The sequence below is a fragment of the Balaenoptera physalus genome (assembly GCF_965194825.1).
Source record: "Balaenoptera physalus genome assembly, chromosome: 6".
NCBI classification, from domain to species: Eukaryota; Metazoa; Chordata; class Mammalia; order Artiodactyla; family Balaenopteridae; genus Balaenoptera; species Balaenoptera physalus.
The window spans coordinates 35,080,149-35,102,156 of NC_138885.1; the positions used below are offsets into that span (position 1 = coordinate 35,080,149).

Here is a 22,008-nt window from a genome sequence, read left to right on the forward strand (position 1 = left end):
GTAAACTTCTATAGACCTTGTCATTAATTACACATTGAAAATTGAAAGTAGGAAGCAAACTGTTTCCACTGTGATCTTTTTTTCTCATGGAATTGTAAAGAGCAAGACAGCCCAATAGACTGATTTACAGTAGGATCAGTTCTCACTTAAGGGACAGTTGTCATCCTACCTTGTGTAGTTTCCTGTAATCTTCTCCTTTGTTCACAGTTTTGCAATTATAATCTCTGATGTCCTAGGAGCAAATCCCTTGGCATTTCCCTAGGAGAAAAATGACTTCCAATACCATAGATAGTATAGAAAAAGGAGATGGAGCGGATCAGATCAATTTAAGGAAGATCTGCTTATTTTATTTTATTTTATTTATTTATTTTGGCTGTGTCGGATCTTAGTTGTGGCATGCGGGATCTTTCTTGCGGTGTGTGGGCTCTTCGCTGCGGTGCACAGGCTTCTCTCTAGTTGTGGTGCAGGCTTCTCTCTAGTTGCGGCTCACGGGCTCCAGAGTGCAGGGGCTCAGTAGTTGTGGCACGAGGGCTCCAGAGCACATGGGCTCTGTAGTTGGGGCACTTAGGCTCTCTAGTTGTGGTGCAGGGGCTCAGTAGTTGCAGCACACGGACTTAGTTGCCCCACGGCATGTGGGATCTTAGTTCCCCAACCAGGGATCAAACCAGTGTCCCCTGCATTGCAAGACCGATTCTTAACCACTGGACCACCAGGGAAGTCCCAAGATCTGCTTATTTTAAACTTGACTTTTATCTTTATCGAGGCTGAACCAATGGATTTTTTAAATAAGAAGACCTACGCTTTGGTTTCTTAACTCTTAAAAAGCATGTTGAACCAACTTCCTGAGCTAGAAGCCATAGGAACGAAAAGCCAGCAGAGCAAACAGATGAAGCTGAGCGTTTTGTTAATCCATAAATTCAACGTTCCTCCCGTGGTCGTATTCCTTCCTCCTGGATCAGACATCTGCTTATTTGTGTTTTCCAGTCGGGCAGCATTTCATCCCTTCCCTTCCTCTGCAAAATGTTTCTTGATTTTCAGGTTTGAGGAAAGACCTTTAAGTGATAGCTATATTTATTCCTTTTGTAGCTCTTGGTGTAATAAAATGTATCTCTCTCATCTACATTTAAGTTTAGTGATTTCTTATCTTCTTGGTCAATGTTTGTACCTCTTAGGGTTTTGAGTTTGTTTTGTGAAAAGGAGGCTGAGAATTTCTTCCCCAAATTGTCTCAAGTGAAGCGACCTTCTGCTGAGAGTCTTCAGACCTATATTTTTTTGGCTGACTCTCTCCTACTCCTTTTCTCTCTATTCCTCCATCCTTTCTTCTCCCTGGCCCCTTCCCCTTGATTTCATTGTCATTCTGGGAAGACTGGGAGAGCAAGAAATTACTCACTGGCTCTCATCCTCTCTGCTGGGACCTGAAGGGACTTAGTCCACCTGGACAAGGTGACTACGGACGACATCAGGCAGAAGACAGCTTCTGCCTAGAGACCACTTGGATCTTATACTGAATTGTAACCAATGGTGAAATCAGAACAATACACCAATACACAGTGAGTGATGGTCAGCTTAGAGAGGGAAATATTTCTCAGAATTGTGAAAAGGAGATTTATCTCTCTGCTTCTAGGAGAGCTAGCACCCCCATCCTGCATAAGTCATTTTGAGAAAATACTCATGGTACAGAAAACCTTGAAAAACCCTGGATTAGATCATATGTCTCTCCAGCCCCCGAACCTGAGGTCCAACCTGCATTTTTATTTGGGTTTAATTCACATTCCATACTTTTTTTTTTTTTTTTTCTGGCCATGCTACGTGTCTTGTGGGATCTTAGTTCCCTGACCAGGGATTGAACCTGGGCCCTCGGCAGTGCCTAGTCCTAACCACTGGACCACCAGGGAATTCCCCACCCAGGTTTCTCCTTAATAGCTTATCTGGTACATCTTCCTGTTTTTCCTGCAACCACTGTAACATCTTCAGAGCTCCAAATGACAGCAAAAATGTTGTGTTTATTGACTTTTTGATTACAGTATACTCAGTGATCTCCAGTACCTCTTAGGTGAGTATCTGAAATCAAGGCTTAATTTATTAGGGTATATCCCACCACTATTTAGGTCTTCCATTTTCCCTAGACAGGAAGGATCACCAGTTTTACCAGCTACAATTATTTTTATACTATACCTTTTACCAAAAAACTCATCTTTAAAAATCATACACAAAAATTAAGAAGAAAAAAAACAAGAGAAAACATGACAACCATTAAATGTCAAAACATTTTTGAGATTCCAGTTGGTCAAGGCACAAAGAAAAAGCTGGTGAATTAACATTATCCCATAGAAGACAACATACTTGTTCCTCAGATGACATCCTTCTGAATTTTGATTTCTTCATGCAATTGATCAGATTACAGCTTTCCAATAATATCAGCACCTCCCATGTTCTTCTGTACTCTCACATATATTCAAAATCTGTAACATGGCAACAGTAATAGTAACTATTAGAAATGGCCATTCTTGTAGGTCAAAATAGTTAAATATTACCAATTTCTTATGAGATAACCCCATACCTTGTGGGGTTAAGATTAGTAATAGAGGGAAAAATTGCTCTCACTTCTACCTCCATCCAAACTGAATGCTCCTTTTAATGATTTTTGTGTTTCCTTCCAGAATATCTTTATATCAATATAAGCAAATAAAAGTATGTATTTTTTTTCTATTCTTGCAAAAAAAAAGTATACCATATTCACTATGGGCCTTGCTTTTTTAAAAAATATATTTTAAGTGTCAGTAGCTTCAAATCCCCCTCGCCCCTCCTTTTTTTTTTTTTAATTAATTAATTTTTTTTTTTTTTATGGCTCTGTTGGATCTTCGTTTCCGTGCGAGGGCTTTCTCTAGTTGCGGCAAGTGTGGGCCACTCTTCATCGCGGTGCGCGGGCCTCTCATTATCGCGGCCTCTCTTGTTGAGGAGCACAGGCTCCAGACGCGCAGGCTCAGTAATTGTGGCTGACGGGCCTAGTTGCTCCGCGGCATGTGGGATCTTCCCAGACCAGGGCTCGAACCCGTGTTCCCTGCACTGGCAGGCAGACTCTCAACCACTGCACCACCAGGGAAGCCCCGCCCCTCCTTTTTTAAAACAAGTATGTAAGTATCTTACTGTAAGAATGTAATATGACTTGTTTTATCAGCCCCGATGGATGGATTTTTCAGGTTGATGATATTTTTAAGATGACTATTGATATGATCAGGCAAATCTTTTGCTATTATAAACAATGTTACAATGGATAACACTGCCATGTGTCCTATGTGTGCAGATATATGATTAAGATACATTCTCAGAAATCAAGTTTCTGAGTCAAATGGTAAATGTATTTGCACGTATGATAGTTCACTGCCAGGTTACCTCCATGGGGGCAATTTGTGCTCCTGCCAATGAATGAAAGTGCTATTTGCCTACAGCTTCACCAACATGATACATTGTTAAATGGTTGGAATTTTTGCCATGAGGAAAGTCATATTTTAGTATGATCTTATTTTGTATTTCTATATATACATGAATAAATCTTAGAATGTTTTTCATTTAAGGAACATTTTTTCCTATAGAGAGCCCATTTAGCCTATTTATCTCTTTTTCCCTTTAATGTTGTCAATCTTAATCTCATCATTTGTATAGAAGCTCTTTATATATTAGGAAAATTAGCACTATACTTCTAATATAAATTGTAAATAAATACTTTTCCCAGTTAATCACATATTTTGACTTTGCTTGTATTTTTTTTTGAATTTTTGAATTTTATTTTATTGATTTTTTTAAACAGCAGGTTCTTATTAGTTATCCATTTTATACATATTAGTGTATATATGTCAATCCCAATCTCCCAATTGCTTGTATTTTTGTCTTTCACTGAGTAGAAGTTTTTATTTTTATGGAGATGAATGTACCCATTTATCCATCTTTAACAGATTCTTCATTTTGAATCAGGTAGAAAGGACACTGCAAGTTTGCAAAGGATTTTCCTGAAGTTTTCCTCTGGTAACTTTATATGTTTTTTTTAACATTGAATTATTTGATTCATATGGAATTTATCATAAAATGTAAGATTTAAACCAACTTTTTTTTTAGGTGATTATCTAGTTTTTCCAGCATCACCTATTGAAAAACCCATCTTGTCTTCACACATTATTTTCTTGTTTATTTTTCCATATAAACTTTAGAATCACATTTTAAAGTTTTTAAAAAAGTATCCTGTTGGCACTTTTGAGATTATATTACATTTCTATATTAATGTAGTTGAGAACTGACATCTTGTTATTTTTTCCCCCTAGAAATTATGTCTTTTTTGGTTGCAATTAGAAATGGGATTTTTTTCTTCTACTACATTTTGTAAATTGTTTCTGGTATATATGAAATCCAGTGATTTGTGTATATTAATTTTCTACTCTGTTACCTTATTGAATTTTCTTACTGCGTGCATGAAGTAGTTTTCAAGTCAATTTTATTTTGCAAGTATATAATTGTATCATCTGCAAATAATGATAGTTTTATCTTCTCCTTCTCATTTTACACAAGCAATATATGAATATATTATCACTGAATAAAAATTTAAACAATACAGAAATATTTTGAATCACAAACAAGAATCCTTCCTAACTTCCCCCACCAACTATCTTTCCCAAATATAACCATTGTTCATCTAAAGCTCTTTCTGTATATTTCCATAAGTCTGTATGTAAAGTTATACATAGTTTTTTCTATTTTCATATTTAGAATAGACTTTATGTACTATTATTTTGTATAGTTGTCTTCAAGAAAATATTTTTGAAACAACTGCAAAATTAGAAGTTGCAAGTACAGAACAAAGAATTTATTCTCCTGAATCATTTTGAGGAAGTTACTGACCTGATAATCCATAACACTCAATACTTTTGTGTGAATTTCCTACATCAGGGATGTTATCCAAATAGAACCATTGAAATCAGGTAATCAACATCAGTACATTAAACCCGTCTAAACTGATACTGCATTCTCATTTTGCCAGTTGTTGCAATCATGTTCTTTATGACAAAAGGATCCCGTTCAGCTTTGCATGTTGCATTTAATTGTAATAATGGCTCTTGAGTCTCCTTCAGTCTTTCCTTGAGTTTCATGACCTTTGCAGTTTTGAAGACTCCTGACCAATTATTTTGTATAATGTCCCTCAATTTGAGTTGGTTTGGATTTTTTTTTTTTTTCTCATGATTAAATTCAGGTTACTTGCAGGAATACACTGGGAGGAAAATCACAGAAGTAAATCTGTGTTCTTCTCATTGTAGCATATGTGGACGCACATGACTCCCATTTGTCCCATTATATTCACCTTGATTATTAAGTGTCTGTCAGCCGGGCTTTTCCACTAGAATGTAACTTTTTAATCTTTTTGAAATTAATAAGCCTTTTGTGAGGAGTTACTTTGAAACCATGTAAGTATCCCAAGCTTCATGAAACTTTTTTACTTATTTGGTTATGTATTTATTTATATCTGTATAAACATGATTTTCTATTTTATTCAATGGGTTATAGTACTTTACTATCATTATTTCTTTTAATGATCAAATTGTCCCTGATTTGGCCAATGAGGGCTTCATCAGGTTGAGTTCTGTGTCCTTTCATCATGTCTCAACACTCTTTAAGCACTTCCTTGCTTCCTGAAACAGCAAGATGTTTCAGACATATACTTCTGCCTCAGCCCTAGAACCAGGTATTTTTTTCAAGTAACCCCAGTTGCTTTTAGTGGAGAATGGTATGTAGAAGCCAGGAGCTGAGCACTTGGCATGCTTATTGCTACTGGAGTATCCCTGTTCTCAGATCCTTTTAAGGGCTAGAGTGAGGGAATATATGTATATGTATATGTATATGTACATGTTCATGTATGTGTACATGTGTATGTGTACATTATATGTGTACATATATCATATGCATATATATTTACGTCCTTTTTCCTATGTTTATTATATGTCCATCTGTGTATTTTGAAAACCACAAGGTCACATTGATACTTCTAAATCCAGTAGTAAACAACAGGATTCATTTTAATGTTCTACCTTTCATAGTTATAGACCCTTTTCCAGCTAATGATAAACCTATCTCCCATTATCTTTAATATACTTAGTTACGTGATCGGTTTTCTTGAGTGTACTCGATCTCCTATCTCCGTCCCCCAAGTTCACGTGGGCATCCTCCTCACCCGGTTTGGACCCTGACATCCCACTCTGGGCCACTACAGCTCCCCCTTTCTCTGGTGTGGGCACCTACCTTGTTCCCTTCCACTTAATGACTTCAGAATTGAGCTGTTCAGCAAGGGGTAGAGGAACAGGAAGTACAGATACCCTAGACAAAAAATTTAATTGTAAAATAACCCAAACATCAACTTTGAAATCAAAATCAATTGTATTTCAATTTGCTTTTTATTTTATACAATGCATGTATTGAAAATCTTTCATTGCGAATATACATATATCTACTTCATCCTTTTTAAATTGCCTGGATGAATTCTATAATATGGCTCTACTGCAGCTTGTCAGTAAAGGAATGGTAAAATATACATTTGATTTCTTGAACTTTTCTATGTTATAAACAATGGATATCATGTACATATTGCCTCTTCGTGTATTTTCCGTGTAGAAAATGGAAAGTGGAATTTCTGGATTAAAGGGTATTATTGGCACTTTATTTTAGTCAGTAGTTTTGCTGCAGGACTCCTAATCCCCAGAGTTCCTAGCCTAACAAAGGAAAACTTGAACTGGGCTCTTTTCTTTTATCTATTTGCCTCCTAAATGTCTAATTCTAAAGGCAGACTGTGATGAGTAAAATGCTTAACATCCCTACTCTTGAGTTTATAGTTCAGCCAAGAGGAAGCTCTAGCTACGTACACAGCCAAATCCAATAAAACTTTATAAGATTATTTTAATGTTTAAAACTCTATGACTTCATGGAGGAAATGAGATATATGAAAGTAGTTTGAAGATAGAAAAAACACAGACAAGTGAGATGATGCAGTATCTGTCTTTCTGTGTCTGGCTAATTTCACTTAGCATAATGTCCCCCAGTTTTATCCATGTTGTCCCAAATGGCAGGATTTCCTTCTTTGTGGTGGTTAAATAATATCCCATTTTGTGTGTGTGTGTGTGTGTGTGTGTGTGTGTGTGTGTCGCACTTTCTTTATCCATTCATCCATTGATGGACACTTGGGTTGATTCCATATCTTGCCTATTGTGAATAATGCTGCAATGAAGATAGGAGTACAGATATCTCTTCAAGATCTGATTTCATTTCCTTTGGATATATACCCAGAAGTGGGATTGCTGCATCATAGGTTAGTTCTATTTTTAATATTTTGAGGAACCTCCATACTGTTTTCCATAGTGGCTGTACCAATTTACATTCCTACCAACAGTGACAAGGGTTCTCTTTTCTCCATACCTTTGAGAGTCTAAAACACTCAAACTCATAGAAGCAGAGAATAGAATGGTTGTTGACAGGGGTTTGGGGTGGGGGAAATTAGGAGATATTGCTTAAAGGGTACAAACTTTTCACTAAAAGATGAATAAGTTCTGGGGATCTAATGTATAAAATGTTGATTATAGTTAATAATACTGTCTTGAACACTTGAAATTTGCTAAGAGGGTAAATCTTAAGTATTCCTACCACACAGAAAATGTTTCATATCTGTATGTAGACATTGCTGTAAGCATTTTGTTGAATATTCCAGTTGCTCATGCCTCAGTAAAGTTTCTCAAGATTAAAATTCATACAAACTACCTAAGAACAATAACCACTCAAGGAATTTAGTCTAATTTGTCAATACTGTCAATAAAATACAAACTATGTGAAAAGCTTGATAACCACCTAATTAGTACATTTTCTGAAATTAAGGCAATACAAGGAAATTCTATGGAATAAATACATAATAATTTATGAATGATGTAAGTTTTTATTTTCTCACTCATCCTAACATCACCAACCCTTCTACGGGACACCCAGGCAGATCACCTTTGATATTTTGCCGATTTTCAATTAAATCAAAATCATAGCTTTCCAATTTCTTCATAAAGTTTGTAGTAATGAAGGTGTGTTTGTCAACATAGGAGAATATAACTTATTTGACAATTTGTAGCATGAAATATAACTTTAAATAATTAGACACATGCCATGTGGGTCTCTTTGCCGTCTTATCCTGAGCCCAGCAAATGTTAAGGGTGGGCTGGTCTATTGTGATTATATTACTGGCCCCTATATATGCACTGGGTGAGTAATCATGAGTGTTATAGGTCTTAGCACAGGGGAAGAAAGGGGCTGATGAGAGTGAAGAGGGAGGGAGGGGAACCCAGACTACTGCACTGCTTGTTTTTCTGTACAAGCATCATGGTGTTACAAGTCCCTCTGGGCCTGACTTATGATCGTCTTTCTATCAGAAATATCTTCTCAGGACTTCCCTGGTGGCACAGTGGTTAAGACTCCGCACTCCCAGTGCAGGGGCCCTGGGTTCAATCCCTGGTCAGGGAACTAGATCCCACATGCATGCTGCAACTAAGAGTTCACATGCCACAATTAAGGAGCCCACCAGCCGCAACTAAGACCCTGCGCAACCAAATAAATAAATATTTTTTAAAAAGAAAGAAATAGGGCTTCCCCGGTGGCGCAGTGGTTGAGAGTCTGCCTGCCAATGCGGGGGACACGGGTTCGAGCCCTGGTCTGGGAGGATCCCACATGCCGCGGAGCAGCTGGGCCCGTGAGCCACGATTACTGAGCCTGCGCATCTGGAGCCTGTGCTCCGCAACTAGAGAGGCCGCGATGGTGAGAGGCCCGCGCACCGCGATGAGGAGTGGCCCCCGCTTGCTGCAGCTGGAGAGGGCCCTTGCACGGAGGCGAGGACCCAACACAGCCAAAGTAAATAAATTAATTAATTAAAAAAAAAAAATTAAAAAAAAAAAAAAAAAAAAAAAAAAGAAAGAAATATCTTCTCCTCCGTGTTCACTTAGATGCTTCCTATTTGTTCTTCATGTGCCAGTGTTGTGGTTAAATTGTGTCTTCCAAAAAGAAATGTTGAGGTCTGGAATGTGTGAATGTGACTTTACTTGGAAATAAGGTCATTGTGGATGTACTCAAGGGAAGATGAGGTCTATTGAGTTAAAGTGGGCCTTAATCTGGTGACTGGTGTCCTTATTAAAAGGCCATGAGTGACACGTGAGGAGGGCCACGTGACGGTGGAGGCATAGATTGGAGTGATGCGGACAGAAGCCAGGGGATACCAGCAATCACCAGAAGCTGGAAGAGGCAAGAAAGGATTCTTCCCTACAAGCTTCAGAGGGAGCATGGCCCTGAGAGCATCTTGATTTCAGACTTCTAGCCCCCCAAAATGTAAGACAACAGATTTCTGTTGTTTTAAGCCACCCAGCTGGCAGTACTTTGTCATGGCTGCCCTAGGAAACTGATACGAGCATCATGGTGTTTCAAGCCCGTGGGCCTGACTCATGGGACTCTTTCTACCAGAAACATGCTCTCCTCTATATCCACGTGGACACTTCCTATCCATCCTACACATTCCACTCACTGCTTCCAAGTGGTCTTTGTTGACTGTCTAGCGGAGGACTGGCTTCATGCGGGCCAAGGGAGAGCTGAAGGTAGAATGCAGCCCGCTAGAGGAAGCTGCTGCTTCTTCTACCTCGCATTGGCTCGTTGTTTCCTCCTGTAATTAGGAAGAACCGTGTGCAGTCTCGCAGCAGCAGCAAGTCCTCCTGATCTGTTCAAACAGTCTAACAAATCAGACTGGCATAGCCCGGGTTCATTCCTTCCAACTGTCTCCTTTTGGAAGGTGGCAACCTTGGCCAGCATCTGCTCACGGTCTAGGAAGGACAGATATCTTGATGCTTGTTCATCTGGAGGACAGAACCGGCTTTTGGCGCCGCCGTGATTGGTTCCACCAGATGCAACGGCTCGGCTTCTCTGGGCCCTGGAGTCTGAAGTCTCCGGGGCCACCTACCTGGCATTGATGTCAGGAGCAGCACTTTCAAAAGGACCCTGGTGTCAGCAGCTGCTTGTGTGGGTAACACTAGGTGTAATCATCCACTTAGGCCCTCGAATTAAGAGTTGATTAGGCCAATTGTATCCAGATCATTTTCCCCCTATGAACAATGGCAACTACGGAGCACATTAAAAAAAAAAAAAAATCTAGTCTAAAATGGGAGAAAAAGATACTGTTTTTTCTTTTTCTTGGAAATGAGAAAATAGATTTGGACTCAGCTCCTGAATTATATTTTCTGTCTCCCTGGGTTTCAGTAACAAGCCTAACGTAGAAAAGAAGCATTTTAATCTGGAGGGAAGGAGTTTGTCCTCTCAACAAATCGACATTCTCTTCTCTTCCGTGTAACACTTGAGCTTGAATATGCAAATGATCCTCTAGTAGGAATTATCATTAGTCATTCTTTCACAAAGAAATAATTGAAGAACATTGTGGTAGATGACAGCATTAAGATTCATCAATGTTCAATTCTTCCGATCTGTCATCCTGTCAGAAAGCAGACGTCTAATTTTGTGGCCCTGCTGGTGAAACGCTGGACTCTTTCTCCTGGTGCACAGTTGAATCACCTCCTATAATTTGCTTTGAAATGAACAAGACCTGGCACAGTACATCTTCTATTTAATGGGCAATATTATGAACAAGATAAAAAGAAATGTCTATAAAGCTGTTGTCTTTGCAAATTGGATTTGGCAAGATACTACCTCAGGCAACTAATGAGCTTACTGGATACATTATCAGGACTGATCACCAAACTCGAGAATGGCATCGTTGTTTTCTTTATAAGCCTTAGTAAATATATGGGAGGGTTTGTCATTCTAACAGTAACAGTTACAGAGAATCTAGGATGGATTTCAGCAAGAGACCATGTGACTTAATTTTAGAGGCAAATAAAAGATCATTATTCAGTCTAATTTTTATTGTTAACTTTGATCTTTGGGGTAAAGTTGGGACAGAGTTGGGGAATCTGTACATTTAAAAACTTTTACTATTACCTCTAATATTAATGATAGTTCCTATTTACTGAGCGGTTACTATATGTCAGCCATTGTATTTAGTGTTTTCCATTTAATCCTCATAGTGATACAAGGAGGTAAGTAGTATGGTTATTCCCATTTCAAGTGAGTAACATGAGAGTATTAAACATTAACTTGCCCAAGATCAGCAACTAGAAAGGGCAGTCAGAATTCAACCTCTGCCCATCTGACTCTAGAGCCTGCACTTTGAGTCACTGGGTTAAATAACTTAGAGCCAGAGAAGAACACTCTGCATGGAGAACTTCTATTTAGGAAGCTGACTGAGTCTCCTGATTTCTTTGGAGCCGTAATCTAGATCTGGGGGGAGATGCAGCCCCAAGGAAAACACACAGAGTGCACTTGGCTCTCACGATTGACATAACCTCTCCTCTCTGGTTTTTGCTCTCTCTAGATAAATAGAAGTTTTGTACCTATGGAAGCAATGAACCTTCTCAAAAGGGAAGTCTTAGGTGTGTGATACAGTGATCTATAATAAGAAATACGTATTTGGCCTTCACCCCCTTTCCTGGCACAGAGCTCCTAAAACTCTTGGAATTCCCATGTGAAAAGAGCCATAAAGGTGTCTTCATATTCATAACAAACCCCTTCTAACCATACCTGAATTTATGTTAACAAAGTGACTTTTGGAAAGGACCTAAGGAGGGGGGTTGGTTGCCAGAGGGGCCAACCCAACCACGTGTGATTAGAGGGTTCAGTCCCACCCCAGACCTCTGGGAAGCGGAGAGGCACTGGAGGTTGAATCAATTGCCAATGACCAGTGATTTAATCAATCTTGCCTATGTAATGAAGCCTCTATAAAAAACCAAAAGGATGGGGTTCAGAGAAGTTCTGGGTTGGTGAACACATGGAGAGTTGGGGAGAGTGGCGTGTCTGGAGAAGGCATGGAAGCCCTGTGCCCCTTCCCCACATACTCTGCAATTATGCATCTCTTCCATCTGGCTGCTCCTTTTATGACAAACCTGTAATCTTGTAAGTAAAATGTGTCTCTGAGTTCTGGGAGCTGCTCTAACAAATTAATCAAACCCAAGGAGAGGGTCATTGGAACCTCCAATCTATAGCTAGACAGTCAGAAGCACAGGTGACAACCTGGACTTGGTGATTGACGTCCTAGGGGTGGGGGACAGTCTCATGGGACTGAGCCCTTAACCTGTGGGTTATGATGCTATCTCCAAGTAGACAGTGTCAGAATTGAATTGAATTGTAGGACACCCAGCTGGTGTCAGAGAATTGCTTGGTGTGGGGAGAAAACCCACACACTGGAACTGGTACCAGAATTGTGGGTGCATTAATGTGGCTGTAATTCAAAGCTTTCTGTGTCAGATAACTTTAAATACTCCCTCCCCCACGCCGCCCCATTGCCCCCAATATTCTCAACTCTCTTCTTCTTGCCATTTGCTGACTTCCAAATACTCAATTGTCCAGTCTCCGCTGAGGTAGATGAGACCATATGACCCACGCCTAGCCCATGAGAAATAAGTGCAAGTCTGTACAGGGTGCACTGTTCTGTGAAGTCTGTGCTCTCCTGATAAAGCGGGCAGAGGAGACTGTTGATCCCTGAACCAACCCCAGTGATCGCCTACTCTAGGCTTGTTCTATGAGAAAAATAAACCCAATTCTTAAAGTTACTGTGAGTTGCGTTGTTTGCTTCTTTTACCCCCAAAACACTCCTAACAGCTACAGTTCCTGATATTTAAACATATCAAAATTTTTTCTTGCTCAGTTTAATTAGTTCAACAATCACATACACTAAATAGCATGATATTATCTCTATTTTAAAGATAAGAAGAACATTACCTAGGGTGACAAAGCTACCCAGTGCACGAGCTGGGGCTGGGGCCCAGATCCTCCAGCCCTGCCTGGGGGCTCTTTGAAATACTCAGTGAAGAAGCTGTGAATGCCATGAGGTCTTTCCTGACCTTTGCATTAGAGCCATTGTGGGGCTTAAACATCATTGCAGGTTTATTTAAAGTGGAGAAAGGGAAAAACTCATTAGACAGTCCTCTGAAAGATGAAGGGAGTCATTTATGAAATAGAGTTAGATTACAGAATGTAATGGATATGAGAGAATTCTTCAAACACAAAGAGAAGCAGCGGAATGGAGGGAAATGAATATAAACTTCTGTTATGGTAATGAATAATCTAAGGAATTAGCACAGAACAGGACAAGAGATTTACCTAAATATTTTAAAGTGTTTCCTTTATTCAAAACTAAGTAAAGAGAGCTTTTATTAATGAACAGAGGATAGGTGGAGAGAGAGGAAAGGAATGAGAACGAGAGAAGGAGAAAGAAAGAGGTTGAGAATACGAGCTAAAAAAGCTGGAGCAAATTCCAATTGGAGGAACAACAAAGCAACGTGCATAACATAGATGTTCACCTTCTCCTCCTCCTGTCAAGAAACCTAAATTGAGCCTTCAGAAAAGATGCTGTTTCAAGTCCTTCCACTGGCATTTGCAAAAAGTTGAATGGTTTCCACACTGATGGATGTAGTCTGTCACCCTTGTGATATAGACGAAGCCTTCCCTTGGCAAAGATGTCAAATCCACATAGTAGGATATTCTGATTGACTCTGGCCCAAGGCATTGAAGGTCCTATTTAAAGAGCAAATTTTTGAAAGACATAGCCATTGCCACTCAAAGACATACCGAGTCAGAATGTACCATAGATGTATAGGTCAACAGATGGATAATGAGGGACTTCCCTTGTGGTTCAGTGGTTAAGACTCTGCACTCCCAATGTAGGGGGCCTGGGTCCAATCCCTGGTCAGGAAACTAGATCCCGCATGCCACAACTAAGACCCGGCGCAGCCAAATAAATAAAAATAAATAAATATTTAAAGAAAAGATGGATAGAGAATGTAGGGTTCGGGCGCAAACCCGGTGACGCAGTTTTGGAACCCGAGTACATGGTTATCAACCTAGTTGGAGTGCAATAGAAGGAGGGGTTAAAGATATTCAGATGAGGTGAACTACCTGGGCCAGAAGACAGAGGGACAGTCAAAGGAAAGTTTGTCCAGCTTTATCCGAAATGAACGTGCCCCCAAATTCCATAATGGATGTGATCCCTGGGAGGACTGTCTGGTCCTTGCCCTTGAACAATAGTCTTTGGTTTCTGATGCATAACAACTTCAAAAGTTCAGTGTTTTACAGCAAAGCTCACAGTTCTTCAGGTCAGCTAAGCAAGGCGGTGCTTAGCTGGGTCAGGCTGGACCCAGGCTTCAGGTTGTGTTCAGGGCAGCTCTACATAGCTTCACGCTGGGGCTTAGGCTGGAGGGCCAGGGGCTCCCTGAAACATACTCTTCTCACGGAAGATCAAAAGAGCGCAAGAGGACAAGCCAAACGTGAAAGCATATTTAAAGTCTCTGTTTACATCTCGTCCACCAATATTATACAGATCATAGACAGTTATGTGGCCAAGGCTACTGTGAGAGTCACTTCGAAGTTACATGGCAAAGGACGTGGGTGTAAAATCCTATTCCAGGGGAGTGAAGAATTAGGAACAATAATCCAACCTGCCATGGAGCTGCTCCAGCACCATCTATCCAGCTGCCTACTAGAGACAAATGCATCTGGATACCGCTAAGGCACTTTAAATTCAATGTGAGCAAAACCAAACGTGTGATCCATTTCCTCACCCCATACGTGCACACGCAACCCATTCCTCCTCCGTGTTTCCTGTCCTGGTGAATGGCACACCGTCCATCCACCCACCTGTGTAAGCCAAACCCCAGAAGTCATCCTTGGTGTCCCTCTCTCCATCACCTCTCCCTAACTCATCATTCACCTGGTCCTGTCGATTGCTCTCCTAAATATCTCTTGAGTCCATCCACTTTTCTCCATTTCTAATCCTATCCTTTGCCAGAGCTGCCATCTCCTTTTGCCTGAGCTGTTGCAGTACCTCCTAAGCAGCCTCTTCAAATCCACTCTCACCCGCTTCTCTCATACCCTTTGCACTATAGACAGAGTGGTCCTTTAAAAATGCATATCATCTTCTTTTGCCTAAAGCCCTTCTGTTGCTTCCCATTGTCAAATGAAGTCCTCAGCATGGTCTGTATGGCCTGTGTGATCCAGTCTGTTCCTAACTCTGCGGCCCCATCCTAGGACACCCCTCTCTCTGCCCCCTGTACTCAGGTATCACTACCCTTATTTCCATTTCTAGATGGCTCTCAGCTCCTCTGACTCAGGGCCTTTGCCCAGGCTGCTCTCTCTCCTAGGAACCCTCTTACCCACACCCTTTGCCTATTTAACTCTGATTCAGCCCTCAAATCTCAGCTCAAATGTCACTTCCTGCAAAAAGCTTCCTCTGTCCATGACAACAATGACAGAGTCCTCATTATATATTCTCTTGTCACCAACCTTTTGGGGGGGCCGTCATCACAGTGCCTACTATTATGTGATTCCCCAGGAAGGAAACCCATACCGGAGGAAACTTAATGAAGGGAATGGTTCCAGAGATGCTAAACACGGGGGAGACGACTGTTGGAAGCCCCTGCCATCCCTGGGTCTGGAGGGGTGATGAAGAAGATTATTAGTGGAGCTGAAGAGCTGGGGTGGCCTGGGAGGCCCTGGAAACTTGGGGGAGAAGCCACATGGTGTGAGTTAGAGCCATAGCCAGGGCTGTCCAGAGGAAATGTGGTGAGGGGGGAGAAGCTCGTGGCTTTTCCCCTCCTCCCACCCTCCAGTCTCGCCAGTGCCTTCCGTCGGCTGAACTGACCAGAAAGCCAGAGGGTGGAGGAAATGCAGCAGATCAGGGGAAGAGCAGAAAATAGCTTCGAGGACAAACAAGCACAGACCCACAATTGGCAAGTTATAGGTTTGTTTCTGTAGTGATCTGTACACTGCTTGGTGCCCACACTAGACTGAACCTCCTTGAGCAAGGGCGGGGTTCATTTTTCCCATCATTGATTCCTCAGTGCTTTTCACAGGGACTAAGACTGGTCCCTAGTGAATGAATGAATGAATGAATGAATGAAAGACATTCAAGAGAGCCTGAGAATAGAGAATAAAATGATCTGTTAACATTTTGGCAGGCACTGACTCGAGAATGGGCATACTTTCTCTCCTCCATCTCTTCCCTTATCCCAATCCACTTCTTTTCCAGAAGTTTCTGATTAGGGCTTACCATCCTAATTTGGAGGTATGTTGTTGGAAGAATTGATAAAAGAAAAGAAGACTGTGATGTTAATTGTCCACATTGTCAAACACACACACACACAGAGTTTCTATTCTCTTCCCTCAGCTACAGGAGCAGGACCCTAAGGAGGGTCTTTTGTAGTTTGCAAAGTCTGTTCCTATCACAGCAGAATCTGCCAGATGCCAGGCTCCTCTTTCCCAAGGTGAATATCAAATCATGGTATCTGGCCCCTCTGAATCTGAGCAAAATGTAAAATAAAATAAAAATCTATGTGCTTACATTTATAACCATCTCACAAAATGATTGAAATGGGTTATTGGCACACGTTTTTGGCCTTATTTCCAGAACTTGTCATGAAAGTATTTTAAACAGTTTCGGGGGAACATTTGTACTTTGGGTGAGCTGTCTTGTGGAGATTACAACTTCAAGGAGAAATAATAACCATAACCATGGATGGGGGTGGTGGTGGCAGAATCTGGGTGAGATACTCTGCCAGGTATCCTTCCCAAGTAATTCTACCTGTTGTGTAAAACTGAGTAAGAACCTCACAGGACCACCTAAGTTGACGCTGGTAGGAGAGTAAGGCAGGCAAAGGGCCCATGAACACCCCCTGCTTTGTGTGTTCTTTCCTTGATACCCATAGTGACCAGTGTGGGAGAGACAGTGGGGTTCTGCAAACATTCCCACGTTGCTCTCCTATGTTTCCCAGGATCCTCACTGGTAGACAAGGTTATATGATTGGTTCTGGCTAATGGGCAGTGGTTGGGAATGATGTGTGTCACCTCCAGGCCAAGGCATGGAAAAGCTGCCTGGTGCTTGAGTAGGACTCCTGCTGAGATGCACGGCTTGGATTGCTGAGTCATACACGAAGGAAAGTTTGCTCTAAAGAGTGATATGGACCCACAGCAGACTTTTTGTGAGTAAGAAAGAAACCTCTGGTATGTTAAGCTACTGAGATTTTGAGATTATTTGTTACTGCAGCATAAGCTAGCCTATTCTGACCAATAATGTGTGGATACAGCAAAACCAGAAAGACTTCTAAAAATCTTGTTTGGTTATATTGCTTTGCTTTCTCTTTTTTCTCTTTCCTTTGAGAGTGTGAGGAGTACACTGGGGTGAAAAATAACAAAGTTTAAAAATGGAGCTTATTTGCAATTGGGTTGTGACAGTCTTTATTCCAAATATATATCTAGATCTAATAATAAAAGAACAAACTTCTGGTTAAAATGGACAGGCGAAACTCTTCTTTAGAAGCCATTGAACTTTTACTACAGAACACCCCCTAGGGAACATTCCTAGGCAGAACCTGCAGGCATCATGTGATGTGGGGAGGGGGGTGATGAAAGAAGGCTTCTTATGCCTCAAATGATCATCTCACCATTCCTCAAGAAGACATTGTTTGTTGGACTTAGACGTATCTCTTATTAACAGTCATGCTTAAAACGGGCACTTAGGAAGACACTGAGGAAGCGAAGATAAAAGCTGCCTTCAATGCGTGAAGGAGTTCACAGGCCATATACTCTTGTAGTTATAGCAAGACTTTAAAACCAGTGGCCAGCCATGAAAAAATTAAGCCAGACCTAGAGTCACAGAACCTACAAGACTGACTATTTCATCACCCTGTTATATTTCTCTCGTATCCCTCGTCATCATCTGAAATTATTTATTTATTTTTTAGCCTACCTGGTTATTAACAGCTTCCTCCATCAGAATATAGTATCACAAGAGCTAGGGAATTGTCTGTGTTCATCACTGTATCTCCAGAGCCTAAAAGAGAGCCTGGCACAGAGTAGATGCTCAACAGTATATTTGCTGAATGAATGAATGAATGACAAGACAGAAGGGCCACTGTCCACAAACGTGGGCACAGAATCTGGAAGAGTCAAGGCTGGATGGTATGGATGAAGAATGTCACCTGCCATATCAGTAAACAAAGGATGTTGGGGCCATGAAGCCATCAGCCAGCCACTGCAGCCACCCCAGACTGTGCACCCTGAGGGGATTCAGGATGGAGAAAAGCAGGATACTGGCCCTAGATAGTTAAGATGCATCTCAAAGGAATGACTTCAGTGAACCCAGACTCTTGCATCTTCCCATACACAGAAAAGCCCTAAATTCATTAACCTGAGATGTCTAGTTTTCTTTAATTAACAGTAATGTTTCGATGTTCTGACCTCGTGGTTTTTGTTGCAAAAACTCCTATATACACTGGCTTCTCCCCACCGCTTCAGAGCAGTCCCTCAGAGCTGTCTGAGAGGCTGCCTCCCAGGCTTAGCTCCTCAGCAAGTCTGTCGAATAAAACATAATTCTCCCTTTTAAGTTTTGCATTTATTTTTCAGTCGACAATAGTTTTTTTAGTGTTCAACATCTACAGATGCTAAGGATTCCTAAGTGTGCCATTTTGATGGATTGCTTTTGACTCTATTCTTATGAAAAGTGACAGAGAAAATAAACACAAATGGATATTTTTGCAAAGTAAAATAATCCCTGAAATACTTCAATATTATGTTCTGAGCTGACACCTCTTAAGCACCTTTTAAGATCCTCGAAGCTGTGCCTTCCACTGGGGCTTTGGGGCACTAGTTTGGCCCCAGAGGCTGCTGTCGCCTGACTTCACACAGGTGCAGCCTGACAGCACTGCCTGGGCTGGGCTTCCTCCTGGCAGAGCTAAGGATGCTTGGACACTCAGGCAGGCACAACTGCCAGGGTGGTGGAGTTAACGCCAACCTGAGATGCAAACTTTTGACCAAGGAGAAATGGAAGCGAAGAAGCAATAGTCTTCTTCCTCTCTCTCGCACATAGTGGACCACCTCGAGTGTCCGTCCTCCAAAAGGCCTCTCGGAAAAGTGTCCCTTGAGATGGAGCGTGTGGCGGCTGGCTTGGTGATTTCTCCCCTCCCCCCTCTCCGCTGCCCTTGCCGCCATTCCTGCTCACTGGGGATCGGGAGCGGATTCTCTGATAAATATCAGTCCGTACGTTTTGCCTCCAGCTCTATCACCTGGGAACCCAGGATAAAACATTGTCTAAACGTTTCCTCCCAGAAATGATGATAAACATCAAAAGAAAAATATGACTTGAAAGTTAAATATTTATTGTGTGCACGTTTGTTTGATGTTGATGCCAAATAGCATAAAGAAAGGCCAACTGCTTTTGGGATCCTTTGGAAGTTCAGTTTAAATGAAGTCCAGATTCCTGCCAGTGGAAGCATTCCCATGGATTATAGTAAATAAACCATATGAAGAAGGAATTAATGCCCTTCATTGGAAAGCTCTTTATAATTTCAAAGTTCTTTCAGATTATTATCTTTATATCTTTAAATAATACTACTTTTACGTAAGGGGAAATGGAAAGTAGGAGTTTTAATTGACATGTTCAAAGTCAAACAATAATAAGGCCCTGGAACAAAGTGTAAATTGTCTAAGTTTTCTCATCTTTAACCAAGGTTTCTTCCGTTATACTTGCCTGCTTGCTTCTCCAGACCTAAGTCTGTTAAAAAGCACACAGAGAGGGACTTCCCTTGTAGTCCAGTGGTTAAGACTCCTCGCTTCCACTGCAGGGGGTGTGGGTTCGATCCCTGGTCGGATAAGATTCCCGCATGCCACGTGCGGTAGGCCAAAAAACTGAAAAAAAAAGAATAAAAAAGCACGTGGAGAGATGCACGCAAGTGCTTGTAAGTAAAGAGCAAGCACATTGGCCGAAAAGGGTAGAAAGCCTCAAATACAACTCACATTTTAAATACAATCTTGCTTCCTGGAAGATCGTTTAAGTGTTGCATTCAAGTTGTTTCCCTTCTGGATGCTTTGTTTGATGACACACTATTAATATCTTGGCTTGAAACTTATGATTTAACAAAAGAGTCCAATTACCTTGTGCCAAATTATTGAATGCAAAGTCTGAGAACCAAGAAACGAAAAAAAAGCAGTGATTTAGAATAAAAAGAGAAAGAAGAACTGGTAAAGACATCTCGAGTCATGTGAAGATCAGGAGTCATGAGTCTATAACTTTATTTTGCCATTTGAAGTGTTTTCAGAAAGATGGCATTTTCGGGTGTATTCCTTGTAGGGGTGTTCGGTTGACATCCACTCTGAAAGGAAGGGAGTGACTTACAGATCACTGGGGTTAGAAAAGATGGGCTGTGCTGGACTCCCCCCCCTCCCCCACCAGGGAGACTTAGTATCTGAGCTCAGAGTCCTTTTTGCATCCTTAGAGAGGGTAAGTTGTAGACTTGTTTGCTGACTGCTTTCCTGGTGTGAAATAGAAGGACCCCCGAAATCATCTTTGGACAAGATTGAGATAGAGGTTCTCCCCACCAAAGGAGGCAGGGCTGGGGCTGGCCCACGCTAATGTGACCTTTGCATGAGTTCGAAGAAGGCACAACCCCTCCCAGGGCCTCTGTGGCTGCTGCCCTCATGGGACGGCTACTCTGCTGGTCACAGCTTCCTCTGATGGAGACGGCTGCTGAAATCCCCACTGGTCTTTGGAGATTACCGGCAGTGCTCTTGGTAACCCTCCCAGCACACCTGAGACACCCCGGGTGGGACTTCTAAGTAGACTTGGCTGTGAACTGGGGGACAGCAGCAGTGCCACACAGACTGAAACTTACAGCTGCAACTGGAAGGACCAGTCTTCGCTTCCATAGATTCCAGACAACTTTCCTTGGAATTTAGGCTACAGATCTTCATTTCTGCTTTCAAAGTATTCACAATCCAAGGGAGAGGAAGAGGATTGCCCTTACCTTGTTCATGCGCTGGGATTAGCCTCTTGGAAGAATGCTTGACCATCACATGAAGCGGATCACGTGCTTACTCTTGGGATGGAATCCGGCCAACAATTCCTTTCCAGTCTGGTTCATTCAGCCATGCAGCCCAACGTGTGGAGACCCACAGTCCCATCCCAGGAGCAAGGTGCCAAGTGCACTCCCGGTCATCACCAGTTTCCTCCAGCACCGAGGGCAGAGAGCAAGTCTGTGCTCATCTCATGAAATAGCCTGGCCTCTGTGCTCATCTTGAAACCGAGCAGGACCTTGTGGGGCTCCTAGGCATGAAAGCCATTCTGTGTTTCCCTTTTCTTGTTTGTAGGAAGTCGGCTCCAGCCACCATGACCTTCCCTGAGTTCCAAAGGGCAGGACCAAACATTTGCTAATCAGGGAACGGAGGGGAAGCAGAGACAAGGGGGGATCACCCAAGAAACAATAGTGCAGCCTTGGGTCAGGGTCCTGGTTCCTCCTCAAGGGATACATATAACAATATCTTTGCGCTCTTCTGCAAAACTAAAACCCCCAACAAATGGAAGATGTTAACTGCTTGATGAAGCATTCTTCGTTCCAGAGAGAAGGTCACAGTTTGATAACCTCGAGAACCACAGGAGCTCATCAAGAGACCACCCGAGGCCAGATTAAAGGAGTGCGGGCCCTGCACACACCCTGACCCTTATCAGCAACCCCTCCCTTGAACCATTGCTATAAAACTCCTCACTAAATCCCCCCGGGTGAGAACATACAGTTTTTGAGGGTATGAGCCCCCTGTGTCCCTCTTTCCCTAGCAAAGCAATAAAGCTATTCTTTTCTACTTCACCCACAACTCTGTCTCTGAGATTTGATTCGGCACCGGTGCACAGAGGCTGAGTTTTGGCATCAGTCTCTTATGAATAATTGTTTAGGTGAGAATTCACATGCATCTCTCAAGAAGAAGCCACAGTTTTCAAGCACAGGACAATCTATTCCTGTTTTAGGGTGAAGAATTTAACAGTTCAGGGATACTCTTTGTTAAAACATCCACTTTACATTGCTATGCAGT

General features: G+C 41.7%; 1 protein-coding gene across 1 annotated transcript in view; it reads left to right on the forward strand.

Annotated features, from left to right (window-relative positions):
- The window catches only part of SPOPL (speckle type BTB/POZ protein like), a 116,096-nt gene that overhangs the window by 38,883 nt on the left and 55,205 nt on the right, over window positions 1-22,008 (forward strand). The window lies entirely within an intron of this gene.